This window comes from Xiphophorus hellerii, chromosome 3 (assembly GCF_003331165.1).
Source record: "Xiphophorus hellerii strain 12219 chromosome 3, Xiphophorus_hellerii-4.1, whole genome shotgun sequence".
Taxonomy (NCBI): domain Eukaryota; kingdom Metazoa; phylum Chordata; class Actinopteri; order Cyprinodontiformes; family Poeciliidae; genus Xiphophorus; species Xiphophorus hellerii.
Genome location: NC_045674.1, coordinates 20,331,340 through 20,355,878, shown reverse-complemented (window position 1 = coordinate 20,355,878; position 24,539 = coordinate 20,331,340). Strand labels below are relative to the sequence as shown.

At 40.5% G+C, this 24,539-nt stretch overlaps 1 protein-coding gene across 2 annotated transcripts in view; it reads right to left on the bottom strand.

The window, feature by feature from the left end:
- Nucleotides 1-24,539, bottom strand: part of hivep3b (HIVEP zinc finger 3b) — a 49,281-nt gene that overhangs the window by 23,884 nt on the left and 858 nt on the right. The window contains exon 2 of one of the 2 annotated variants that reach the window (XM_032558017.1): nt 761-870. The exons of the other annotated variant lie outside the window; for it this stretch is intronic. The gene's annotated coding sequence lies outside the window, so the exon portion shown is untranslated. The remainder of the gene's footprint in view (nt 1-760; nt 871-24,539) is intronic. 2 annotated transcript variants of the gene reach the window in all.

Sequence of the window (24,539 nt, the reverse complement as noted above, 5' to 3'; positions counted from 1 at the left end):
GCGGAGCGTGGGTAAAAACATGAGAGGCTCTCCATCGCCACTTTGTTGACATACACACAAAAATAAAAGTGGTAGGTTCTCCGTCCTCTTATTTGCGGATGCGGTTGCCTTAAAACATAATTGAGGAAAGTTGCAAAGAAAATAAAAATTAAAGTGCCATCTTCCAAACACTACATGTCTATGGACATCTTTTTTTAAGGCTGGCCAAAAACTTTCCTGGCCAAATTATTTTCCACTAACTAAAGGCGTTAAAAGTCAGACTTGGTTAGTCCATTTGCTCAACCCCAGTGGCCCTGGATCCACATACAGACATCAGCACACGTCTTTTGGTTGACATCTCTTCACCTTCCACTTCCCAACTCCAAACTGCCCCCCATCAATGTTATATTCTCAATCAATATTAAAGCAAACCTTTGCTCTGAGGATTAAAAACAATAGAGAAACACACAAATCAATCGCATAACTCATGCATAGTTCTGGAACTTCCCCTAAAATTATAGCAGGCTATGAATTTGCACCCATACCCAGCAGAAACAGTAACCTGGTGACTCCTTTATGAAAAGCTGCACTGAGATCACTGCTGAAACTCTGAATTATCCTAATCAACTTTTGTATAAACCTACAAATTTCTACTCCCCATTTTTTTTCTTTGGGAAAATATGAGCAGTTGCCGTTTCAAGATGAATTATACAAATATGAAAAAAAAAAAAAAAGAAATAGAATGAGAGGGGTGCAGAGTGAGACAGAGAGTTTAGATTACCTGACAGAGCAGACCGGTCTTCCCCCTCAGAGACGCTTCACAGGCACTGTGAGACAAGCAGGGAGAGCCAGAGAGTGCGAGCGGATATGACTGCTTGAGTGGGTGTGTTGCTGAGAGAGGAGAGAGAGGAGAAAAAAAGGAGTGATGGAGAAAGACGGAGAGAGGAAGACACTGAATGAATGTTTCTACTATATAAATATGCAGGGAGGAGGAAGATGTCTCAGCAAGAAGAAGAAGCTTCGTGTGAGAGTGTTGCCGAGGGTCTGAGAGAAAAAAAAATCCCCTCATTTCTAAATTACTGCAGTACTATTATCATTCACCATTAGCACTCACACGGGGCAGGATCGTCTACAAACACATTTCACAGCTGTGGCACGCTGCTGCTAACAGACAAGATTACGAACAGGTTCTCGCACGGGGTTTTCCCCTGCAACACACGACGAGGAAGGCGCTTTCTTGCGAGTCATCGTCACCTCCCTTTCAGCAAACTCGTCCTACTCTGTCAGTGAAACGAAAGAAAAACTCTGGAGCCTCCTTCAAGAGTGACAAAGCATTCATCATGCGTGCAAAGAGGGCTCCCGGTCTCATCCAGCGCGCCGCATCTGTAAATGAATTCCAGAGCGGGATCGGTTCAGACGATTACACAGGAGCCCCCGGGCCGGGCCTACCAGCTCTGCGTCGCCACGCAGAGCGAGCGGGGAGAGCGAGGGAAACAGAAAGAGAAAGAGAGGGAGAATTGAGAATGAGCGGAGGTCCTGCGGTTCCATAGAGATTTGCCTCACTGGCAGAGAGCGCAGGAAGTGTGAGTCACACGGTCTAAAATAAACACGCTCAGCACAGCGTCGAGCAGGCACTCGAGATGAGCGGATGGCTGGGCCGCTGATCAGAAGGCAGGCAGAGGGGAGCATGAATCCATGCAGGCCGGCAACACGTGGTGGCCGTGTGGGACTCACGGCCAGGAGATGGGGATGAGTCAGGAGGAGGCGACGATCCTCTCCTGCTCTAATTGTGTCTTTCTTCATGCCCGTCCGCCTGCTCGTTTGCTTTCAAACGTCCCATTTTCGTGCTTCCTTCACCCCTTCCCCGAGTGATTCTTGTATTAACTACATGCGTCTTCTATTCTTATCTGTGCTTTGTGTTTCCCTCTGCTTTATTTTGCCACAGTCAATAGGAGTGTTGTTCAGAACCTGGTGATTACCCCCGGCTCAGTGCAGCTGACGGCTGTAGATGGGGTTGTGCCGGCCTGATGCTGCCGGCTTTGCAGGCCCAGGCGCTGTATTGTGTCTGCCTGAATGTGCCCATTGTCACCCTTTACAGCACACACCTTCCATGCCGTACTTCCCTGTCAGGGACCTTCACCCATCCGTCATCCCTTTGTCCACTGTTCCTCAGACCGAGGGTTTCTGACGGGTAGATGTCGGGAGAGGGGGAACAGAACTGCCACTGTGGCGCTGATTGACAGGGAAGTTGCTCAGCACAGACGTTAAGAATACTGAGGCCAAGCCTGGACATCTGATATAGTTGTGAGTTGCCCAAAAGCTCTACAACAACCGGAAATGGTACCGATACGGTTCAATAACGATAACGGCTCCGATACCAACGTGGCTCTTCGATCTGATATCAGGTTTATATTAAAGCTGATTTTACCTGGAAAATTTCAGTCTGTCAGCGTTGCACATAAAATGTATATAAACAAATGTTTTGAGAATGGGTGGTGCTGATTCCCACCCATCACCGTGTCATCACACTTTTGCAGTTTTAGTCAACCCAACATTTTTGGGTAGAAAATATTCCCGTCTACCGCAAGATGTTTAGTAATAACCGCCAGCCAATTCGTACCCACCAGTTGTATGCTTCATACCACTTTGACAACCAGCAATTTAATTTAATTTTCTGTCTTCTATACATAGTTTGCTGTAAGGAAATGTGGTTGCAAAGATTTAGTTTTGATCATTGATCATAATCTTTGATGCAGTGCTGGTCTGTGTTACACTTTTCAATTATACTTTAAAAGTTTGTGTGTCTTGCACAAACATTTTATAGCCTCACCTTCTTAAAATCAAAAACAAATATTTTATTGAGCTGTTTGGTTTTCAGTGTCATACATCTTTACTCATTCATGATCATCAATTCATGGCAGAAAAAAATGTTACAGAGGAGCAATCTGCATGTGCCGACTTTTTAGACCCTTTTTAACTCCTAACATGTAAACGTTTTGAGGGTGACAGCAACGAGGTTAGCCAACATTTACATTCCCATTAAACTACAAAGTTGATAGCAGATACTTTAGTTATTAAAAAGTAGAAGTCCCTTAATCTCACCAACAGATTTAGCATCTCTGTTACACATTTTTTTGTAACCTAAAAGGGTTATTCTCGTAAATGCCATGTTTAATTCAAAAATATTAATTCCACAAGGACATTAAACGCTACTATTATTTTAAAATATTAATATTATGAGCACAAACAGATGCTGTTTAGCAGGTACTACATGTGTGGGTTTCTTTCACTAAAAGAAAGAAACCCTTTCTTGCTTTTCACTAAAAGCAGCAAAGAAAAATAAATGTCTCAAAGAAAACGTTCCAGACAGGAAAGGTTCAGCAGATATTTAAATTCTGATATCGGACTTGGATATCTCCTGGAATGGAGCATCTTTAACAGGGGAAGTGATGTTCAAAATAGGAGGTGCAGTGATTGTGAAGGTGTGAAAATACTGAGTACATTATTCTATAAGCATAGAGCAGTTCAGACTTACAGTATATGCAAAGCTGTTAGCCTTTACAGTAAATGGAAACAAGGACTCCCCTATGTGGCACAGTCACATGAGGAAATTTCATTACTTCTCCACACATGTTATAATGTAGATAGAAGGAACACCTAAAATGCAAACATCATGCTTTATAAGAAACTTTGTGCTGTTTTGGAGCAGCCGCAGACTATAATTTGGACCAAATGAGTGGTTTACGCATTTACAGACAACCGTGCACATGACATATTTTTGGACTTTCACCCTGTAAATTGCAGACAGTGGCAGTGAAGTGGGAAAATATGTCAGCATTCAGAAAGAACTCTCTCTGTCCGAAGGCTGGATTATTTCAGACGTGTGGTTTTCCAATAAACTGACCCATTCTCTTCATAAGACTGTGGTGTTATGATAGAAATGAGATCCATTTAAAGAGCGACCCTACCCAGTGCGTACGAGGCTCGGCAGTATTATACCTGTTTGTATTTACCAAAAAAGGAAGAAAAAACACAACAGCCCTAAAAATAAGAAAACTCTAAACTTGGAGAAAAGCAGCTGACAATCATTTGGGAACAGGATGTTAGACCCCCAAGTCTGCTCACTCCTCAAGGAAATGTACATTTACTCCATCGTCTGTCCTTTTTGTCTTCTAACAAAAATCATTAAGGCATATTTTACAGACTTTAATCTCTATTGTTTTCACTTTTACATACAGAACCATAATCAGCAGCAGAAGCATTGAGGCATTTCACAAACAGTTGTGTAATTCTGAAGCTGTTGATTTTCATTATTTCAATGCAGCTATGAATTAGTGAAAGATGTGACACCGTGCACATGACATATTTTTGGACTTTCACCCTGTAAATTGCATGAAACTCCAATAACCTTTATACTTAAACAATATTGGAGGCATTTTTGCCATATCTTTGCTTAAGTCTACATTTAAGAATTGCACAGATGGATTTAACTACGTCTAAATGGAGAATTTTGGAGTGTCAACTTTGAACTTTAAGAGGCCAAATTAAAGAAAGAAGGAAAAGTTAAAACAGAGATTCCTGTCAGAGACACTTGATCCCCTTTTGGTTCGATACTCGGCACGAGAGGTATGCAAATGAAATAAAAGAGTGACAAAGCACAAGGGGGGTAGAGGGTGTGGATAATTATAGAAAGAGGAACTGACATTTTCACATTTTCAGAAGCTGTCCTCCTTGTGCTCACAGATTTCACTGATGCGTGGACGTCGAGACCACATAGCACGCTCTCCCACGCAGCTTACTGTACACGTCGTTCACAGTCGGCTGCTTTGTATTTAGCTTTTCCTCTGTCACGGTGCGAACAAAAGAATGTGCTTGCTGCAACACCGTGATGAGAGAAGTGCATTCACTTCACTGAATAAATATGGAAAGATACAAAAGCTCTGTTGGCATGAGCTATATTTTGAAAATATTCAATATCATTCAATCTTTCACTACACCGCGTTCCAAATTATTATGCAAATTGGATTTAAGTGTCATAAAGATTACATTTTTTGTTGTGCTATTAAATTTATAGATGGTATTGGGTGTCAGGGCTCTATGAATTACTAAATTTAATTTCAGAGAGCTGGGTTGATTAGTTTGTCTGGTGAGCTCAATTAAAGGAAATCTACTTAAGAAGGATGTTCCAGATTATTAAGCAGGCCACAGGTTTCAAGCAATATGGGGAAGAGAAAGGATCTCTCTGCTGACGATCGTGTAGTGCCGTATGACAAGGTATGAAAACATTAATATTTAACGGAAACTGAAGCGTTATCATCGTACTATGAAGAGATTTGTAGCTGATTCAGAACAAAGATGGGTTTGTACAGATAAAGGCAGAATGAGGAAGGTTTCTGTTAGACAAATTCATTGAATTAAGAGAGCAGCTGTTAAAATGCCCTTACAAAGCAGCAAACAGTTATTTGAAGCTGCTGGTGCCTCTGGAACCTCAAAGTGGAAGATCCTCCAGAGGCTTGCGGTGCATCAACCTACTATTCAGCCACCACTAACCAGAGCTCACAAGCAGAACGGTCGCAGTGGACCCAGCCGTACATGAAGATTCATTTTCAAACAGACTTGTTCACTGATGACTGCTGGATGGTCCAGATGGACGCAGTAGTGGATTGGTGGTGGATATCCACCCCGTCCCAACATGGCTGTGACGTCAGCAAGGAGGTGGTGGAGTCATTTTTTGGGCCGAAATCATGGGGAGAGAATCATTGGTCGGCTCCTTCAGAGTCCCTGAAGGTGTGAAAATGACCTCAGCAAAGTACATGGACTTTCTGACTGATCACTTTCTTTCATGGTTCAAAAAGAAGAGCCGTGCCTTCAGTAGCAAAATCATCTTCATGCATGACAATGAATGCTGCAAGGAATACCACTGTGTCATTGGCTGCTATGGGCATAAAAGGGGAGAAACTCATGGTGTGGTCACCATCCTCCTCTGACCTATTGAGAACCTTTGGAGTTTCCTCAAGCAGAAGATCTGAGGGTGGAATGCAGTTCATATCAAACTAGCAGCTCTGGGAAGGTTTTCTGACATCCTGCAAAGAAATTCAAGCAGAAACTTTTCACAAACTCACAAGTTCAATGGAAGCAAGAATTGTGCAGGTGATATCAAAGAAGGTTCTATGTTAACATGTAACTCGGTCTGTTAAGATGTTTTTGATTGAAATAGCTTTTGATTTTAGTACATGTGACCACTTAATGCTGCACATTCAAAGAATGACTGTTTGCAGTTCTTTATAATCCATAAAATGTTTAGAAAATCTGCTGTGCATAATAATCTGGAACAGTGCATTTTGAGTTTTTTATTTTTGAAAAAAAAATACTGTTCTCATGGGGAGCTTTGTTCAGTAAAATTTGATTTATACTGTAATAGTTCATGACTTGAAAATTATACTGACCATCATTTGCATTGACCATTTAAGAAAATCTGGGAAAATATCACTTGCATAATAATTTGGAACACGGTGTATGAATTAAGTTTTCATGCAGGCTGTTGCAAACAGGTAACAAATAACAAAGGATTCTCCGTAATTGAAACCCTGCCTTCTCATGCTGGTCAGTGGACTCCCGTCTTTGTTTTATAACAGCTATCACTTTTGCACAGTTATTTTCATTTTTGCTGAAGCTATCGTTTTTCTGTGAAGTCACCCTTGTGGATTCCTCCCACGTGATGGGAAAACCAGCGATAGTTCCTCTTTTCTTGCAGCTGTTCTGCGTAAAAGCCACAACAGGTTCACCCTTCAGGCTTCATACAGGAACCCGGCGCCATGACTTATTGCCTCATCTCAGTAACCTGCCGCGATGTTAATTCAAGCTGTCGCTGCTTGAACTGCTGCCTGGACAAACACAGATGCAACGGTGAGTCGACAGGTGAAAGCCTGGCCTGAGAGCGTTCAAATACGACGACCGAGCCCACAGAACATATCAACACGGCCTCCTTCTGATTGCAGAGTTTACTCAAAACTGGACTGGTCCAAGTAATTGCTACCTGCAGTAACAAACAACTCAAATTAAATGGCGTACATTTAAAGTTTACTCTGCCTCCTCCACGTCAAGCCCCCGCTCCCTGTTGTGCTTGGTGCCCTGCCGCATTAGCGGCCTGTCAGCAGAGACTCTCCTGGAGCATCAATGCCTCGTCAGCTCTCTTTCCGAAGCCGATTCATAAATACACACAGCACTTGCTGTTTTGTTTATGCCTTCACTTGACTGGAAGTGGAGGTGAATGTGAATACAAAGAGAAAGGAGGAGTGTGAGAAAAAGTAGCAACACAAGAGGAAAAACAAACTGTCTGCATATGTACAAGAGAAACTCTTGAGACAAGACAGAAAAGCTTCACTAATAAAATCTCATGATCTATGTAATGGCTCTCACTTGTGCCATTTGAAACGTGTGTGCCTTGGCACTTTAGGAAAGCAGCTCTAAAACAGCATTTTGCAGTTCATTTATACACAGTTGTCAAAATAAAAACAAACTGCACCATAATAATACAATTCTGTACAAATGTACAGAATTGCTAGGTTCACAGGGCGGGGCAGTAAAACAACAATAATGTCTATTGTGACCAACAGGTGATCAATATTAATAGAAAATCTGTTTCAAAGAATGTTGATCATTTCACTGAACACCAATCCAGAACCGGAAGGCATTCTGGGTGATGTAGACTAAGCATGGTAGGTTAAGCAATCAACCAAGCAGCCATTTGATCCAGGTGAGTTAAACCAGGGAGAGAACTAAAACATGCAGGATGCCGGCCCTCGAGGACCGACTTCGGGCACTACTGCAAAGTCATACTAAAATATGTAATAAGCTAAATTATCAACAAGTGATATCAAAACAGAGGCTAATGATAATGTTAGCCAAGGGCTTTAGCAAACAGATCAAAACAGAAATATTCCAGCCAAAGGATGATGTAAATTTACTGAAGACATAATATTTAGAAACAAGTGATGGTTGAAACTTTGGTTAAGGTGTCATATCGACAGAACATTACAGCTTTTGAAAGCTTGTTGGGAAAGCATAGTAGGACTGTGCTGCAGAAACTCTGGTTGGGAAGAAATATTTGTCGCTGTCAAGAAAAACAGGTACTGCAAAACTCCGTGCAAAACCATATGCTGGGATTCGAACCAGCATAAGCTGCAAGGCTTCTAACTTGAAGCCAATAAAGGGAATTTTCTAGGCTATTTGGTGGGTGAATCACCAAATAGCCTTGTGCTATTTGGCATGTAGTAATCACCAAATAGTCTGGTGCTATTTGGTGATTACTACATGCTATTTTACTGCATGTAGATTTTATATGTATATGTAGATTTTAAAACTGAATTTGCAGGACTCTGTGATGACCCAATATAATAGAAGGTGGGTAGCTAATAGATACTTATAGGTCTTAAATAATCACACTGTTCTAGCTGTGGTCACCTTATTTTTACATCAACAGTTTTCACTTGCAGAGACAGTTTTATTGTACTGTAAACACAAGGTTTATGATGTTACAAGAGCCAAATTTTGCTGTCTGCTTATAATAACACAATTTTAGTGATAGCCAGACATAAACCCCCCTGTTTTTGCACCACGACTCAAGTCTGCTTGAATTGCATCACACAAGACAGTAGAGTGGAGATTATTTGTGACTGCCTAACTTTTCATGCCTCTAGTAAAAGCATGGAAAACCCCAGTGTGCCGGGACTGTAACTAAAATATGGCCCAAGCTACTGCAACCAACTGGCTCACTTCGAGTTAGCAGACTTACAAAAATGTGTCAACAACTGCTCCATTTGTCTCCGGGAGGCGAAGTTTTACTCGACCAAGAGACAGGACCACACTTAACTATGCTGACTTATTTAAAGATGTTAACAAGAATTATTGTCACGGCAAATGCAGACAGTTAGAGAGGGTGATAAAAAATCACAGTGTTTTAAACACAGTCTCCAGGGGATTATATGCTGGCCACCAAAACCATAATGTAAAATGATAAACTGTGCTCTTGGTTATCAAGCACAAAAGGTCATTTGACCTATATTAGGAATTGTGGCATGCCTTTGTCCAGTTGTAATCGCCTTGAAAAGATCTGATTTAGGAGAAATAAAACCTCCCCGAACCACAGGCACTCCCTCTGCTCCTTCCTCTGCTCCCATCCCACTCATCCCGAGAGCTGCATCATCCTGCCTGCAGGCCTGATCATTTGAATACAACAGAAAAAAAAGAAGGGTTTGCTGAAAATAGATGCTGTCTGAAAAGTGTACTGCAACCACAAAGGCAGAAGACAAAGAGAAAGAAAAGAATATATTGAGAGTAATAAAAAGATATGGAGAGGAATCAACACAGTAATGTAGGATAGGTGGCCGAGTAAATTGATTTCCTATAACTTGCGTAGTTATAGTAGCTGATTTAATGTAATCCATGCTTTACTGGTTTCCATGTCCATATAATTCATTATACCTCTATTACCTCTAGAAATAATCCCCCTTAAGGAAGTGCAGGTCACTGGATAATATAGCAATGTGAAAGAAACTAGGTGCATAATTAATGCTTCTAATGATAATCAATTAACTATCCCAGCCACAACAACACTTAAAAGTATAAAAGAAATTACATTTAAGACAAGATAAGATATAAAAAAAACTTTAGAATATAACCAAACTTTCATCTGCAGTGTCACTGTTTAAATTGTTTCCCCTTTTTCTATAATTAATAATCAGGGTATTCAAACAGGTAAAAATGTTATATAGCAATAAGAACTCTGGATGTGTATTTTTGTCAAAATTTGCGTTAAGAGTGCTTTCAAATTAGACTGAGTGATAAATGAATAATTTCCAGGAAAGATTTTCACAAGGCAGAGTAGCCTTGATGATGAATGTGGTTAAACAAGTTTTTGACTCAGCTGTTCTGTGTTGATTTTATTTATCCAGTTTCTAGAGAAAACAGATCCCTTCACACATTATAAAACATGTTCATTTCTAATCTTATAAAAAGTTAATTTTGGTGTCAAATGCCAAACAAAATGATCAGAAACAAAATTGATATACAATAATTAATATGAAATAATGTCACACAGGAATACATATCATTTTGCATTTCTATTTTCCCCGTATCTGGCTTTCTGAAACATACTACCAAAATAAATAACAAAGAGCAACAAAGGCTCTTTGTGGTTAGAGCTGACAAAATCTTGACACATTTGAACATTTTACAGCAACAATGCAGTATGCATGCATGCGTACATCCATTTCTTAGAAGTGTATCTTCTCTTGTCCCAGAAAGGATAATAGCTTATATCAGACCACTAATGTTCCTCCTTAGGAGATCTGGCTATGCAAAAATTACAAGTAATGAGGTCAGAAAATGCAACACCTTCAGTAGGTCAGCTACTTTGTCCAAATCTAATTTAACACAGCCCGACTCTCGAAATAATTTTTCTAAGCTATAGAAACTCATTTAGAGAACCGTGAAAAGCTGACAAGGAAGTCATAAGGCTGAACCCGTAAAAATTTAAACAAATGGAAAGGTGTGCCCTCCAGTGAGAAGTTAAAGCAAGAGGAGAAAGTCTATTTGGAATATGTCAAAAATCTAATCTGGCGTCTCAGTCCTGCTCATTACTGATGCTGAATACGAACTGCAAATCCTTCAGCTGTGCACATCGTCACAAATTGCCAGTATTAGAACAAATGCGGCAAAGGGGGAGTTAAACAACAAGCTGTGTGCAGTGTGTGTGGGTGTGCTTGCAGGTACACGCCTGCTGTAATTGCAGCAAAACTCTGTGAACACAGAAATTCTCTGAACACACACTGACTTATTGTCAAGTCTTGGTCTCTTAGACCAAGACTTGAAAACCGCCAGATTTTGTGTTGCTCATTGTGGTTTGGCAGGTTGTCAATGAGTGCCTGAATGGAAAACTGTGAAAACGATGTTTACTGATATAGTCAGACATGAGAATCAGTGTGTCTTCCGTTTGAAAAGTTTTAAAAGTTTTCAGTAAAACCTTTTTGGTGTTTTATTTTTAAAGTGCTAAAACACACCTGAATCAAATTAATTCACCCTCAAGTTTGGCAAAGTTACATAGCTTTGCCAAACTTGAGGGTGTGCTGATGATGTAATCTAGTGATTTTAGTGTGTAGGAGCAGGGATGGTTCTAAAAGTTGCAGGGCAGTAGACCCCTGTGCTAAACCAAAGTATAAAAGGTGTGGCAAATGAGAGACAAAACTAAATATAGCACTCTGTTCAGAGTGAAAAACTGTACTGAGGGTAATCTGATAACAGAGAAGTTAGACAGAAAGGCAATAAACTGCATTACAGGGATTGATGAGGTGAAACCCTGATGATACCAACAAAGCGAGCCGCTGCTTCCGCGGTTTCATCTCTTGAGCAACCGACGTCTGACTTGTGTTCTGGAGATGCTGATAACATGACGGACCGGGTGAGGGAAAACACAGGCTACGGCCAATGAAAGAAATACTGTTACAACAGGGACAGCTCGCTCTCACAAGACCATCCATCCCACAGGCTGACAAAGACACATTATGCTTTTGCACCGACAGAAAAAGGAAAAACAACAACAACAAAAACTGCAGAAGCATTAACCATAACAACTTAACTCAAGATTTACAACCATACTGCAAAGCTGGTCATAAAGCTGATACTGAAAACATGCTTCTTCACATCAAGGCAACAATGCCTTTGTGTGTTTCATGCTCTCTTGCTTGGGCGAATTGATTTCTCCACTTTACACCCGTCAACTCTCCTGTCCTCTCACAACACAGTTCTCACCAGGGCTCCTCTCTCTCTCATCTCCCGCCGCTGTGTAATTTGGGCACTCCCACTGTAATGGACACCCTACTCAGGGGCAATGAGTGGGAATCCAGCGCCGCAGCTGCCCCGATGCAACGATGCTCAGAAAGAATCCCAATGAGAGCTATACCCACACTGAGGCACTCTGAAGATGGAAAAGAAGAAATGAGGAGTCTTTCAGATAACAGAGAACAGAAAGAAAAGCCTACTTCGTTGCCAGGTGTGCACCAGCCTGTAGTGTCCTTGTGGCTGCGGTTGTCAGAGTGAAAAATCACGTCTTGGCCGGAGCCAGAGAAGAACACTGCATGTCCTTCCACTATACCATCCCCCGGGACCAGCGAGCTGTCAATCAGCTGACACCAGGGCGAAGGCAGGGTCCTCGGAGGACAACAGCAGCGCCATTAAGCATATTAAAGTTGCAGAGTGTTGATGAAAAACTGAATGCAGTGACTAAGCTGGCCTTTCTCCCTTGTGGCGTGCTGACAGTGCAACACAGGGAACAGGGAGGAGGCGGCAGACTACCTGGACACAAACACACTGACTGCTGATCGAGGTGGCTGACAATGACAGGATTACATAATTAAAGCAATCTAACTCCTCAGACTGAGGAAGAGCTACTTACCGGAAGCTTCACATGCAATATCTCTCCATAGCTATTGTTAGAGCAGCTATGGCTAACTAATGGCATAATTCATTTCAGCCACTCCATTTAATTTTACTGCCTCGTGTCTCCAACTAATACTGAGACATGTTACAGAGCAGTAAAACCTGCTCTGTTTAAATAGGTGCAGGTTCTGTTAAAGATGAGTAAACATTACTCCAATAGAGGAGAGGAAAACAGCAAGAGAAGGTCTAAGAAGAAACGAGCAATTACTGGTCTGTTGTTACATCCATGCAGCCATGTATCTATAATACATCTTCTATTCACGAGCCATTAATCCATTCATTCATTTTCCATTCATATGTCCATCCATCTCTTCATCCAATCATGGATTCATTCGTCAATCCATTCTGAAATTTCTGGTTTTCAGAGGTTCCTTGTTGAAACCACTACTAAATGTGGAGAATTTTTTATTCATATACACGTCGACTGCACAATCTCAACATTTGATTCTGAGATATTTTTATTTTTTAATTTTTTTAAATAACAATGTATCACCAGGTTCTGCTAACCACAACGTTTACTGGAGTGAAAGTTGTTATCGAGGGATGAAGATTCATTCACAGTTTGCCACTTTCCGGTGTCCTGAAGCACAGTCGTCCCACCTGGAAAACGATTATTGTTCTGTTTCAACGTTTTGCCAGCAAAGCTGATTAGAGGATTTTTAATTGTGCTACTGTTCAGTCAAAACAAAGTGCTGCATTTTCTTGCAGGCAGATTGAGTTTTAGGAGCCTTTTTCTCATCAGTAAAGTAAAATCTGAAAATCCAGTGGATAGGTTTTGGGCTTCATCCATGGCCATGGGGAGTTTAAAAACAAAGTTAGAGGAAACATAAAAGCTACAAGGAAAAAAAATTAACAGGAAACTAAAACCGAAGATTTGAGATTCTATGTTTTTTGGGGGGGGGGTTTCCATGCAAACCTTAACTATTTACCTTCTCTTAGTTTATCCTCAGCACCTTATCCATCTTTGGAAATCAAAGGCTGATGAAAACCTTGCCTTCAACATCTAGCAGCGGAGGATAAACATTTAGCCCTACGATGAGAGGCGAACTCTCCCCCCATCATCCCCATCATCTGTTTATTTTCTCAATTACGCTCCGTGAGTCTGTGTCAGCAGCTTCGGGGGTTTTGCTCTTGCAAGAGGCAGGAGGGGGAGGAGAGGGGATCTTCTATAGGGGTGCAAAAGTTTGCAGAAAATGCATGTTGCAGACAGTGTATGCATGTGTGAGACTGTGGCACTTAAAATAAAATAAAAAATCATTTTAAAGTGTCTCTAACAGATGATATGCATTTTCTACAGATCACTAATCACTGAAGTGAAGGATTTCTAATTTTTTTTATGTCAAATTTTTATATATGTATAAAATTGCTTGCAAAGTTCTTAGTTCTTGTCAGACAATTTTTGAACAATAAAAATCATTTAAAAATTGAAGTTCTTAAAGAATAAGAACTTCAATAAGAATTGATGGTCAAAATAAAAACATATTTTTAGCTGTAAATCTCTAAGATCTGTAAAAAACAATAAAAAATCTCCATTAAAGTCGAGTGTTTGCAGGGCTGCTACCAGGCTGTTCAGGTACAAGGAAGGCACTGTATGTGTCAAATCTTTAACATTTCTAAGAAAAATGAAGGCTTTCTTTAGTACCAATAATCCATCAGTTGCAAAAGTTTGACTCAGACAGAAAATACTCCAACAACCAAAAAGAAAAAGTCTGCACTTTGAGTTAGGAGTGGCTGCGGTGAAATTATCCCAGTAACTTCTCTTTAGTAATGGTTTTACTTTCATTCATGTCTTGTTGGTTTTTACCACCATGGAGACTTGGTTAGATTTTGGCATTATTGAGGTTTGGTTTAAAACTGACTTATTTGTAGTTCACTAAATTCAGTGTGAGCAAAGGATTGATTGTTTAAAATTGGCAAGATATACATAAATTACAATGCAAAGAAATCTTCTTACAGTTGGACTAACTAAATTGACCGATCAGAATATCCAGTTTCTGTCTTGAATTGTCTGGAATTTGATTTTATAATTTTCCAAGTCTAGATAATTATGCATTACTGAATAAATTACTGAAAATTGGGTATGGAAATAAAGCTTTAAATTTCAGATTTTCAGCCAGTAAGCAGCTTCTTAGTTCCTAAGTTTTACTAAACTAAACGTTTCCATCACAGTGTTTTAAGAAATCTGGAATGCCAAATGGTCATGTGGAGCTCAAAATTTCAAAAAATAACTGAACTGAATAATTTTACTCTCAACAGTGATTATTAAAACCTAGTTTGAAATTTGTAAAACCTGTTGTAAAAACACAAAACGGAAGTATTTCAAAAACGTTTTTCAACAGTTGGATTAACTTAAATCAGACAAATATAAGGAACCTCAATATATGGACCAGTCAACCCTGGGCTGCATTGAACAGTTTGTGACTGACTCGATCATTTTAAAATGAAATAAAAAAAATAGAGATCTGTGGATTTCTAAAAAATATTCTCCTTCTTATGAAACTTGTACTGCACCGTATCATCTTGTCTTGTGAACTGGATGTGTATTTACTCTCCTGACATTAACAGTCTTGAAAAATAACTGATGGCTCAGATTAGCTACGAGTTATTACACTTCCTGCAATCAATACATGAGGCCTAACTGCCTGACTCCTGCAATCTGCGTCTTGTTTCTCCTCCAATTTAATTTCTTTCTGTCAAATACCCTATTTGGACACTAAAGTTTAAAACCATCATATTGCTAAGCGTATAATTTAGAACTTCATCATTCCCCAGTAATGTTACCTTAATGGCCTCGTGTGCACTAGATGAGTTCAGACTGTTTAAAAAAAACAGTCTGACCACAAACATTTTCATCAGGAAGTTACATCAGAACATGACAGCCAGTCTGATTCTTAAAGCACAGGGGCAGCCTGTGTCCTATCCAACCCGAGCCTCTGCAGGAATCGTGTCTGTAGGAATGCTCATGCAAATATTGACCTTCAATTAGATGAAACAGACACCCAAACTCAGGGCCCGGAATATGAAGGGATCAGCAAAAACGCTGGACACATAAACAGCTACAGAACATGCTGTATAAACACACACAGTGTACAGATTGTGCTCAAACACATCATGTATAAATGCACCGTCCTTTGCAGTGAACATATATCAAATAGGAGACAAGTGCAAAACCCAAAGGCTTACTAAGCACAGCTTTCCAACCTCAAACAGGATGTCAGCAGAGCATCAGGAGCAACACGAAACCACAACAATCATTACACATTTCTTTTGTAGCAAAAACAGATGAAAATCTGTGGAGTTTGTCTGCTTTTTCAGGGAGGAAATAAGAAAACTAAGAGCCTCCACGCTGATGGCAGTCGACCACACTGCTGCCTAGTTAACAGCATATAAAGAGAGGCGATGGGCTGCACGGTGGCGCAGTTGGTAGCACTGTTGCCTTGCAGCAAGAAGGTCCCAGGTTGGATTCCCGGCCAGGGATCTTTCTGCATGGAGTTAGCATGTTCTCCCTGTGCATGCGTGGATTCTCTCTGGGTACTCCAGCTTCCTCCCACAGTCCAAAAACATGACTGTCAGGTTAATTGATCTCTCTAAATTCTCCTTAGGTGTGAATGTGTGAGTGCATGGTTGTTTGTCCTGTCTGTCTCTGTGTTGCCCTGTGATGGACAGGCGACCTGTCCAGGCTGAACCCCGCCTCTCACCCGTTGACAGCTGAAGATAGGCACCAGCGACCCTCCTGACCCCAAGAAAATGGATGGTTGGATAAAAAGAGGTGTTCTTCACAAGGCCTTCCCTGACAATGTTGGACCACACTTTCTGCAAGAGCCAAAAACATATGAATATACCTAGCAAAATTATTTATACCTCTTGTACAGCTCCAATAAATTTCATTTTTTTTAAGGCTTTCCCTTTATTTGCTGATTGAACAAGGTTCTATTTATGGGTATGGGATTAAAGGGGACTGAATACAAATGCATGTCACACTTTTCAGAGATCCTATTTTCACAAATAATTATAATTTACCCTCACTTTACAGTTATTAGCTATTGCGTGTTGTCACATCAAGTTGCAATGAAATATGCAAAAGTCAGTAGCTGTAATGAGACAAAATGCCTTTAAAAAGGGAAGGAAAATGATCACCTTTGCTGGGCAGCGTACATGTAAGTCCAAGCATTAAGGATAAAACTTGAACGCCATAATATCCAGTGAGTCAACAGATCAGACTACAGTCTCGCCCCCGAAAAAATAACAAGAAGCTGGCCTCTGAGCTCGATATAAGCCTCCACACTTCAGAGCCTGAAGGCCTCACAGGTAAGAGACTGCTCCTCAAGGCTGAACATGGCATGCAGCAGACTGCCAGTAAAAAGAGTCAGACAAAACAAATCTGGATTTTATTGAAGGCTGCTCCACGGATTTCTCAGGGCTTTTAAAAACGCACACCCGAAGGAGGGGGCGGTGAGCTGCTGGTGGTGCTGGTTTTGGATCCGTGGGGTTAGTTCAGCCTCCCTGCCTCAACGACAGAAGCTCGGCATGGGGGATTGCACCGGAGCATCGCCTGCCGCCTTGATTTGCTCGGCAGATCCGCGGCAAGGTTGGAAGGATTTCTACTCCGAAAGCTCTCTTAGCCTCCCACAGAGCAGAAATCCCCTCCAATCCTCACTTGCAGTTTCTGCAGGGGTACCGTAACACGCTGGAACATACGACTGCTTCAGACAGAGAGAGAGAGGAGTAGAGCTGGATTTTGCAGAAGATGAACAAAAATAAACATCTTTAAATTTAAACAATACAATCAGAACTGCTAGCGTTGTGCTGCCTGTTTCTCTCCTTCCTCATGGACTCGCTAAGCAGTTCTGCAGGCACCGCCACCGCCGTGTTAATGCTATAAAACTAAACAGATGAAGATCCTAATGGATGATGCAGCCAGGGGATTTCAGGGACGTTAGACCAAAGGTAAACAGCTGCCCTCTTTGCAGGTGTTTGCTTAATGAGCACAGATTAAGGTTGCGAAGAAGCATTTGGAGACTGTAATCTGCACAGAGACCCTCTCTCTCAAAAGGCGTGGTCCGAGAAGTGCCATGGGATCCAGAGCAGGAATACTTGAGATTTAGAAGAGGAAGTGATATCCTGTTCTGAAAAGTAATACCATCAAGCAGAACAAAGACGGCATCTGCCATGACAATGTGCAGCCCTGCAAGGTTACAGAGCTTTACTAAAGTTTTAACACCCTTTTGAGCCTGTCCATGTTTTTTTCATGTTACAGGGAAACAACTTTTGACGTGTAGTTCATAAGAGTTTTATCAACAGAAATTAAATCCAGTTAAAACAACTTCATGCAGCAATTATCTAATAATCGCATCAAACCAAGTTATTTGTGAAACCACCTTTAGCTAAAATTACAGCTGAAAGTCTTTAGGGTATCTCTCCACTACTAAATCTTTGTAAAATATTTGAAGTTCAGCCTGAAGCAAATAGACCATGTTGAGCTGATAGCATGTATGAGTGGCAGTTTTCAAGTCTTGCCACAAATTCTCAATTTGGTTCATTCTGCCTTAGGGTTGTTGACCTGCTTGAGGCTATATGTGAACCCGAGTCTTAGTTTATCCCCCACATTTAAAATGTTGCCCATAATCCAAAAAAATTTTTTTTTTTTTTTTATTATAGGCAATAAACTCACTGGAGCAGCTGCATGTGCCACATGTTGTGGATCCCTGTTGCTTCTTCAGAGTTACCATTGGTCTCTTGGCTGCCTCTTATTTCACTCCATTCCTTGGCCTGTCAGCATCCATGTCTTCATAGGTTCGCAGTATTAATTTCCATTTTGGGACGATGGATTGAACAGTGCTGTGTGAGAATGCTTGGGACTTAACGTTGCTTTAAACCTCTCCACAACTTAACCTCTGACCTATCTGGTTTGTTCTTTAAAGTCATCATGATGCATGCCACTCCTTATTTTTTTTATTTATAAAAAAACCCCACACATATCAGTTTCCTTCCACTTCAAGGTTATGCACCATTTTACTACAAAATAAAACCCCAATAAAAAAATGTATGAAATTGTGTTAATCCCATTCAAAAGGCACAATAATTGGCCATTTCAAAAATTACCCTGAAACTTTTTTAAAAACTTCGACTTTTCATGTTCTCATGAGTTCCTCCCACCCCCAAGTTTCGCAAATCTCACAAGTGATATCGTGACCTATCCCTTTTCAAACATACCTGCGGTGTTCAGCTCAGCGGCTTACAATCACACAACAACAAAAACAGTTTCACAACGCCAGCCAATGTGCACAAAAAAGGTGCCCTCAGTGTTGCCATAAGAAGAAAACAGAGGGATTACAAGATATACACAAGAGAACAATGCAAAATATAAATCAGGCAACAATTGCATAACTTATGGGCTGGTGCAAAGTTGGCATTGCTCTGATGTAATAAACATGTGGCCTGTTTTGAAGAAAGAGTGCCATCACAAACGGCAAACTTGCTAGCATTCCAGCTGGGTACCGACTGTGCAGGACTAGGTAATGATTAACTCTTACGAAAGGAGTGTGTGAATGAACAGCCGCCCGTTTTTATGAGCTCCTCTATCCTGCAGAACATGCGCTGCTATGTACATCATTGTGTGCATTCGTCGTTACATAACCCCGGGCAAATACGCATGGTAGCAGGCCAGGCATCCGAGCTGTAACACAAATCCAGACACCGGCCCATGGCACACACACTGAAACTTAATCTGCAGTTCAAGAGGCAGCCAACACCCTGGGCTGAGCAAGAGGCGAACAGAAAACTGAACCCCCTTCCACCTCCGACAACTACACACACCGTGACACAATTTGATACAAATATTCTACACACAAACCTCCACCGATCTTAATAAAGCACCAGCTCGGAGCACCCTGCATGCCTAGGAATAAGATTATTAGGCTAGTGGGACACTTGTGCGGCTGCCAGAATGGCACTCCTGGCCTCCGTTCTGGACGGGGTGCTCGTGTAAATGTGTATCCAATGTCTTGTTCCTGGTTCAGTCTGGTCGCCCAGCACAACAGTGGGTCTATTCTTCAACAGCGCTTCACCGAAAAGGATTAATCAGCGACAGCATGGACATCGAAAGGTTTCGGCCTGCCAGCAAAAAGGATTTTATGACTTAGGTGTGTGTCACTGTTTTCTTTTTTTTTTATACTGCCATCATTCTTACTGAGCCTCTGATACAGAATGGAAACTTCAACAGGCTCACACATGCCAATTAGCACTTTGAGGAATGCGTCACGCAAATAAAGAGAAGCAGAATATTAATATTGCATGTTATAAAAGAGAATACACTTCCGCATGAGGAATTCAGACAAATAAGCACAACAGATGAGTTGCTGACTCTTTGCTCCAGTGTGATCATTAGTAGCTTTTTTACAGTCATAATGGGAGTCATGTCTGACAATCTGCTCCAAATACACCCCCATCCTTCCCAAACTTCCCTCCCAGTTGCAATTTTTTACACTTGAATCATCAGGCTTCACGTCCAACCCCCATTTACTATTAAAGGTTTTGAAGAAAGTACTCCTTGGTGATTTTTTTTTTTTACATTTTCAAGAAACACTTCTGTTCTGCAAATATGCCTGAATGTGTTTTTGGGGTGTATTTCTGACATTTCTCCATATCTAGGGACTAAATGTGCTCATTCTTTGTTGTAAAATAAAATAAAATCATTTAGACTGAACAGAGAGGCTCTGTAAGAATACATTTTCAAATCTTCCCACACATGATGATTTAGTTCCAAATTATCTTCCCATCGACTCTGACTAGCTTCTGTCTCCCTTCTGATGAAAAACAACTGTACAGAATGATGCTGCCACCGCTATGTTTCATAATGGCACAATGTGTGCAGTATTAGTTTTTCACCACACAATATTTGCATGTAGGCAAAAAAGTCTAAAGGAGAGTTTTTATGTATTTTCCAAGCACATGGTGGCATTTTATAGCACAGTCAAGTAACTCTGTTACCTTCAGTTGCTGTAAAGATTCTGTATCTATCAACAATGACTTAAAAAAATGTGACTTTGTAATTTTACAGCTTGAAATTGGCCCTCGTCTCTTTAAGAAGCTGCTCCTCTTTCCGACTTTCCGCCTTCAGCACGTCATCACAACAATGCTCCTCCAGGATGTCATTTGCTACTGCTCTTAGGAGCGTTGCACTGAGAAGCAATTTAAGTACAATAAGTTCTGCTGACTTGCAGTCCCATCGGGTGTTTGCTAATTGCTGCTGCCACTAGTCTGGTGGAGCTGAGTGGGGAAGGCGCGGCTGAGGAGTGCTCTGTGAGACGAAGCTCAGTAGAAGACTGAGGAGAAGCTGTGTAGAAATAGACGGCGCTTTATGGAAGCAAGCGTTCAGGCACCCCAAAAGACTTTCACAGAAAATTCAAGGATTTCGCAAACATTCAGGGAAGAATCAAAGCAACACTCCAGGTAGGTTATCTGATGAGGGAATGACATTAAAACATTATATAAAACTCAAAATAAAATGCCTCATGTGACCAGAGCATCTTCCTCCATGTGTTTTCTACATTGCTTTTATTTCTTCCGTTCCATTCACATTAAAGGCCAGATTTGTTTGATTTGACTATATGACTATCAGCTGTCCTGCCAAGGACACCTGGGCTCTGGATCTCTGCAGCTCCTCCAGAGTTCACTTCTTGGATGTTTCTCTAATTAATGCAGCCATGGTAGGTTTAGACTATGCTGTAGCACACAGTTTCAGATGGTGGATTGAACAGTAACTACTGTTGCAAAACACTTTACAAGACCTGTTTTGATCTGTAGCTACTAGGAAGAGTAGGAAAAAGTCCAATAACAACATATGGACATGTCTGGCTGAATCATGCACTAATCAGTCATGACAAACTTCTGTTTTCATTAAACTACAACTGAGAAAATGCATTGTGCAAGTTTCTGCAGCAGTAAATACCAGTGCAGTTTGTAATGAAACTGTCGCTGCCAAGCTGTTGACAGACAGGCTCATATGAATGATCACGTTTAGTCTCAGCTTTTAAGGTTGGCTGTTGTTCTTAAAGAGCATCCCGCTTTTATTTCAGCCACGTTACAAAGTAATAAAACAAACTTCAAAGTAAGCCTGGCAGAAAACTTTTACCTTCCATCTCTGTCAGCCATAAAAATAATAGCAGCAGCTGCTGGGTCAAAGTATATGAGCAGGATCCATTCAGCCTATTACACAATCTTTCCTATTTGCATGGAAATGGAGAAGTGGCCCCACCCCGCCCTCCCCCTGGGACGCCCTGTTAAACAAGTGTCTTTCTTCAGCCAGCAGCACAAGTAGTGGTGGCCCAGGCCGAAGAAGAGCACTGCAAGGTTGCTGCTTAGTGCTGATTCAATAAGAAATAATAACATGTTGGTTTCTCTCCATTCATAGCCCTTCACCATTACACTCAGTATGTCTTGTTCTGTTGGTTAAAGTATGACAGTATGGGACACGAAGAGAGGAAATGACACAACAGCATCACTGGTTTAGTTTGGTTAGTTTCGCTTTTAAAAGATACAAGCTCGTGACATTGTTCCAAGGAATAACTGGATTTAACTTGCACTGCTTTTATATAAACTTAGATAAACGTTTTGAATAGTTAACTTGATGAACAACAGAATTAGAGATAAAAAATAATTGACATTTTAAGTCTAAAGGTTGTGCTTTAGAACCGAGTTTCAATATTCAGAATACATTTTTTTCTATCAGTGACCAAAAGATGAACTGATAACCTAAACAAAACATATCCAAATCATAGTTCTACGACCACTGTTCATCTGATTTGTTCCAGCTTTCTTGCTAGATCACATGATCTTTGGCTTTCAACCTGATCCTCCAACCTGGCAACCCACTGTTCATCAAGTCCTGTGTGTGAAAAACTAAACACTGACGAAGCCAAAGTCAAAGACACTCTTAGTTATCCTTGAAGTTAGCCTGTGTTCACTTGTGACCTCATAAAGTATGACACATCTTTCTCTAAAAGTAAACATTACTCCTCCACCATACCTGGGAAGTCTTAGTTTCCCTTCTTTTAATCCTAATCTCATATTCAGTGTGAGCAGAAGAGTATCTAAACTCTTTGGAAATGTCTCAGTAATTATTTCCAGGTAAATAAACATCAACACCCCATCTCTAAGGGAGAACATATTGTGTGTGCATTCTGATAAGTGTACCATCATTATGATGTGTAGCTGTACATTCAAGCTCTTCAAATAAAACAAATACCTATAGGTCACATCTGAAAATTATGAACTAACTTCACCATCAAATTACCTCACAATATCAGAGGGTCAATTATGTTATTATCCAGTGCCGGCCCAAGTTGTAAGTGAACTAAGCTTCTGCTTAGGATCCCTAAATCAACAGGGAACCACTTGAATTATGGTTCACAAATAGATTATCCTTGTGGTAATCGTGCAAAACAAAACATGTAAAATGTTTTTTTCTGAGCAAAACATTTTGTTGTTGGACAGGTACATATTTTTGAAATAGCCTAAATGTCTTTCTGCTCCAGCTTTTTCTTAAAAAAAAGCTGATACAAACTTAAACGTTTGTATCACGTTAGTAGTGCCACTCTATCTGTATAAACCAGTGCTATTAACCATATATAATTAGTTGTTTTTCAACCCAATGCTAAAATATTATTTAATTTATACATCACTTGGGTAACACATAACTTGACTTTCTGGTTAAAAATCCTAATAAAGGTAGAGATGGGTGTCCAAAAAAGTGGAGCCTCATCAGGACATCTGTGCGAGTCAAAAGTGTAAAATTGATATACATAAATGCGACTTGATTACACACAGAGAGATTATTTCTAACAACTGTGGCTTGCGGCTAATGAAAAGCAAAAATCAAAAATATTACATAACACCAATAACTAGATTTTTACTAGATAAATGTTATGCTATTGTCATGATAAGACTTACACAACCAGAAAAATGAGTGTTGTCTTTACAGTTGTCAGTAACTCTGTGCACAAGGAGTAAACGTCACAAAAGGTCATTGCTAAAAAGGTTGGATGTTCAAAGGGTCTGTATCAAAGAACATGGAAAGTTGAGTGGAAGCAAAACAGTGTGGAAGAAAAAGTGTGGTCACAGTCGTGGCAGGCTGCTTGACCACATGTGAGGGTTGGGAAGAGCCTTTTCAAAAGGTTGGGAGAGATTCACAAGATTTGGACTGTGGCTGAAGTCATGAGTAAAGAGCCGTCAAACACATGCAGGAGACACTCTGCAACTGCATTCCAGGTGCTAAGCCTTGAACCAGGGACAATGTCAGAATAGTCTGACCTGAAGAAAAAGGATTTTTATTACCTTTGTTATGAAAGTAACAAATTAAGACTTTGGATCAATTGCAAGTTAAGTGCAAATTAAGACTTTAGAGGCACAGAATCCACTTGGCTTTACGTTCAACTTCAATGTGAAGTTATCACAATAATGATAGTCTCTTCACCTAAACCCAGTAGAACCAATGGAGTTTTGTCATGAGCAAAATGAGAGACAACAAACCTAATGATGCTGAGGAAGCTCCTATCAAAGCCTCCTCAGCAATTCAGCAGAGCCACAGGCTGTTAACTCCATCGACGCAAAAGGAAAACCCACCAAAACCTGAATGCATATATTGTACATGCTTTTTAGTAGGCAGACATCTCAAGATATAAAATCCTTTTTTTTACTAGTTGTGTGTAACTATAACATTTTCTAAAAAATTGAAATTTGGGGTTTTCACTAGCGGTAAGTAAGCAAGTAAGTAAATAAAACCATATACAACAAATCCAAATCACTTTTTGGACACAAGTGCTGAAATTAAGGAACTTTTTAATGATATTGTAATTTATTTAGATGCACCTGTAAGCTCAATAAACAAATTATCCTAAAAAAAAAAAAAAGGTAATATGTATTTTCTTACTGCTTTTAAAACGTGTTTGCAAATCTGTTCACATGAGGCTTCATTCAGGGGGAAAGTCTTGAAAATCCTCCCTGGAGGTTCATTTGCATGTTCAACAAGTCCAACAAAAGTAACACCGTTATCTCACAATGTAAAG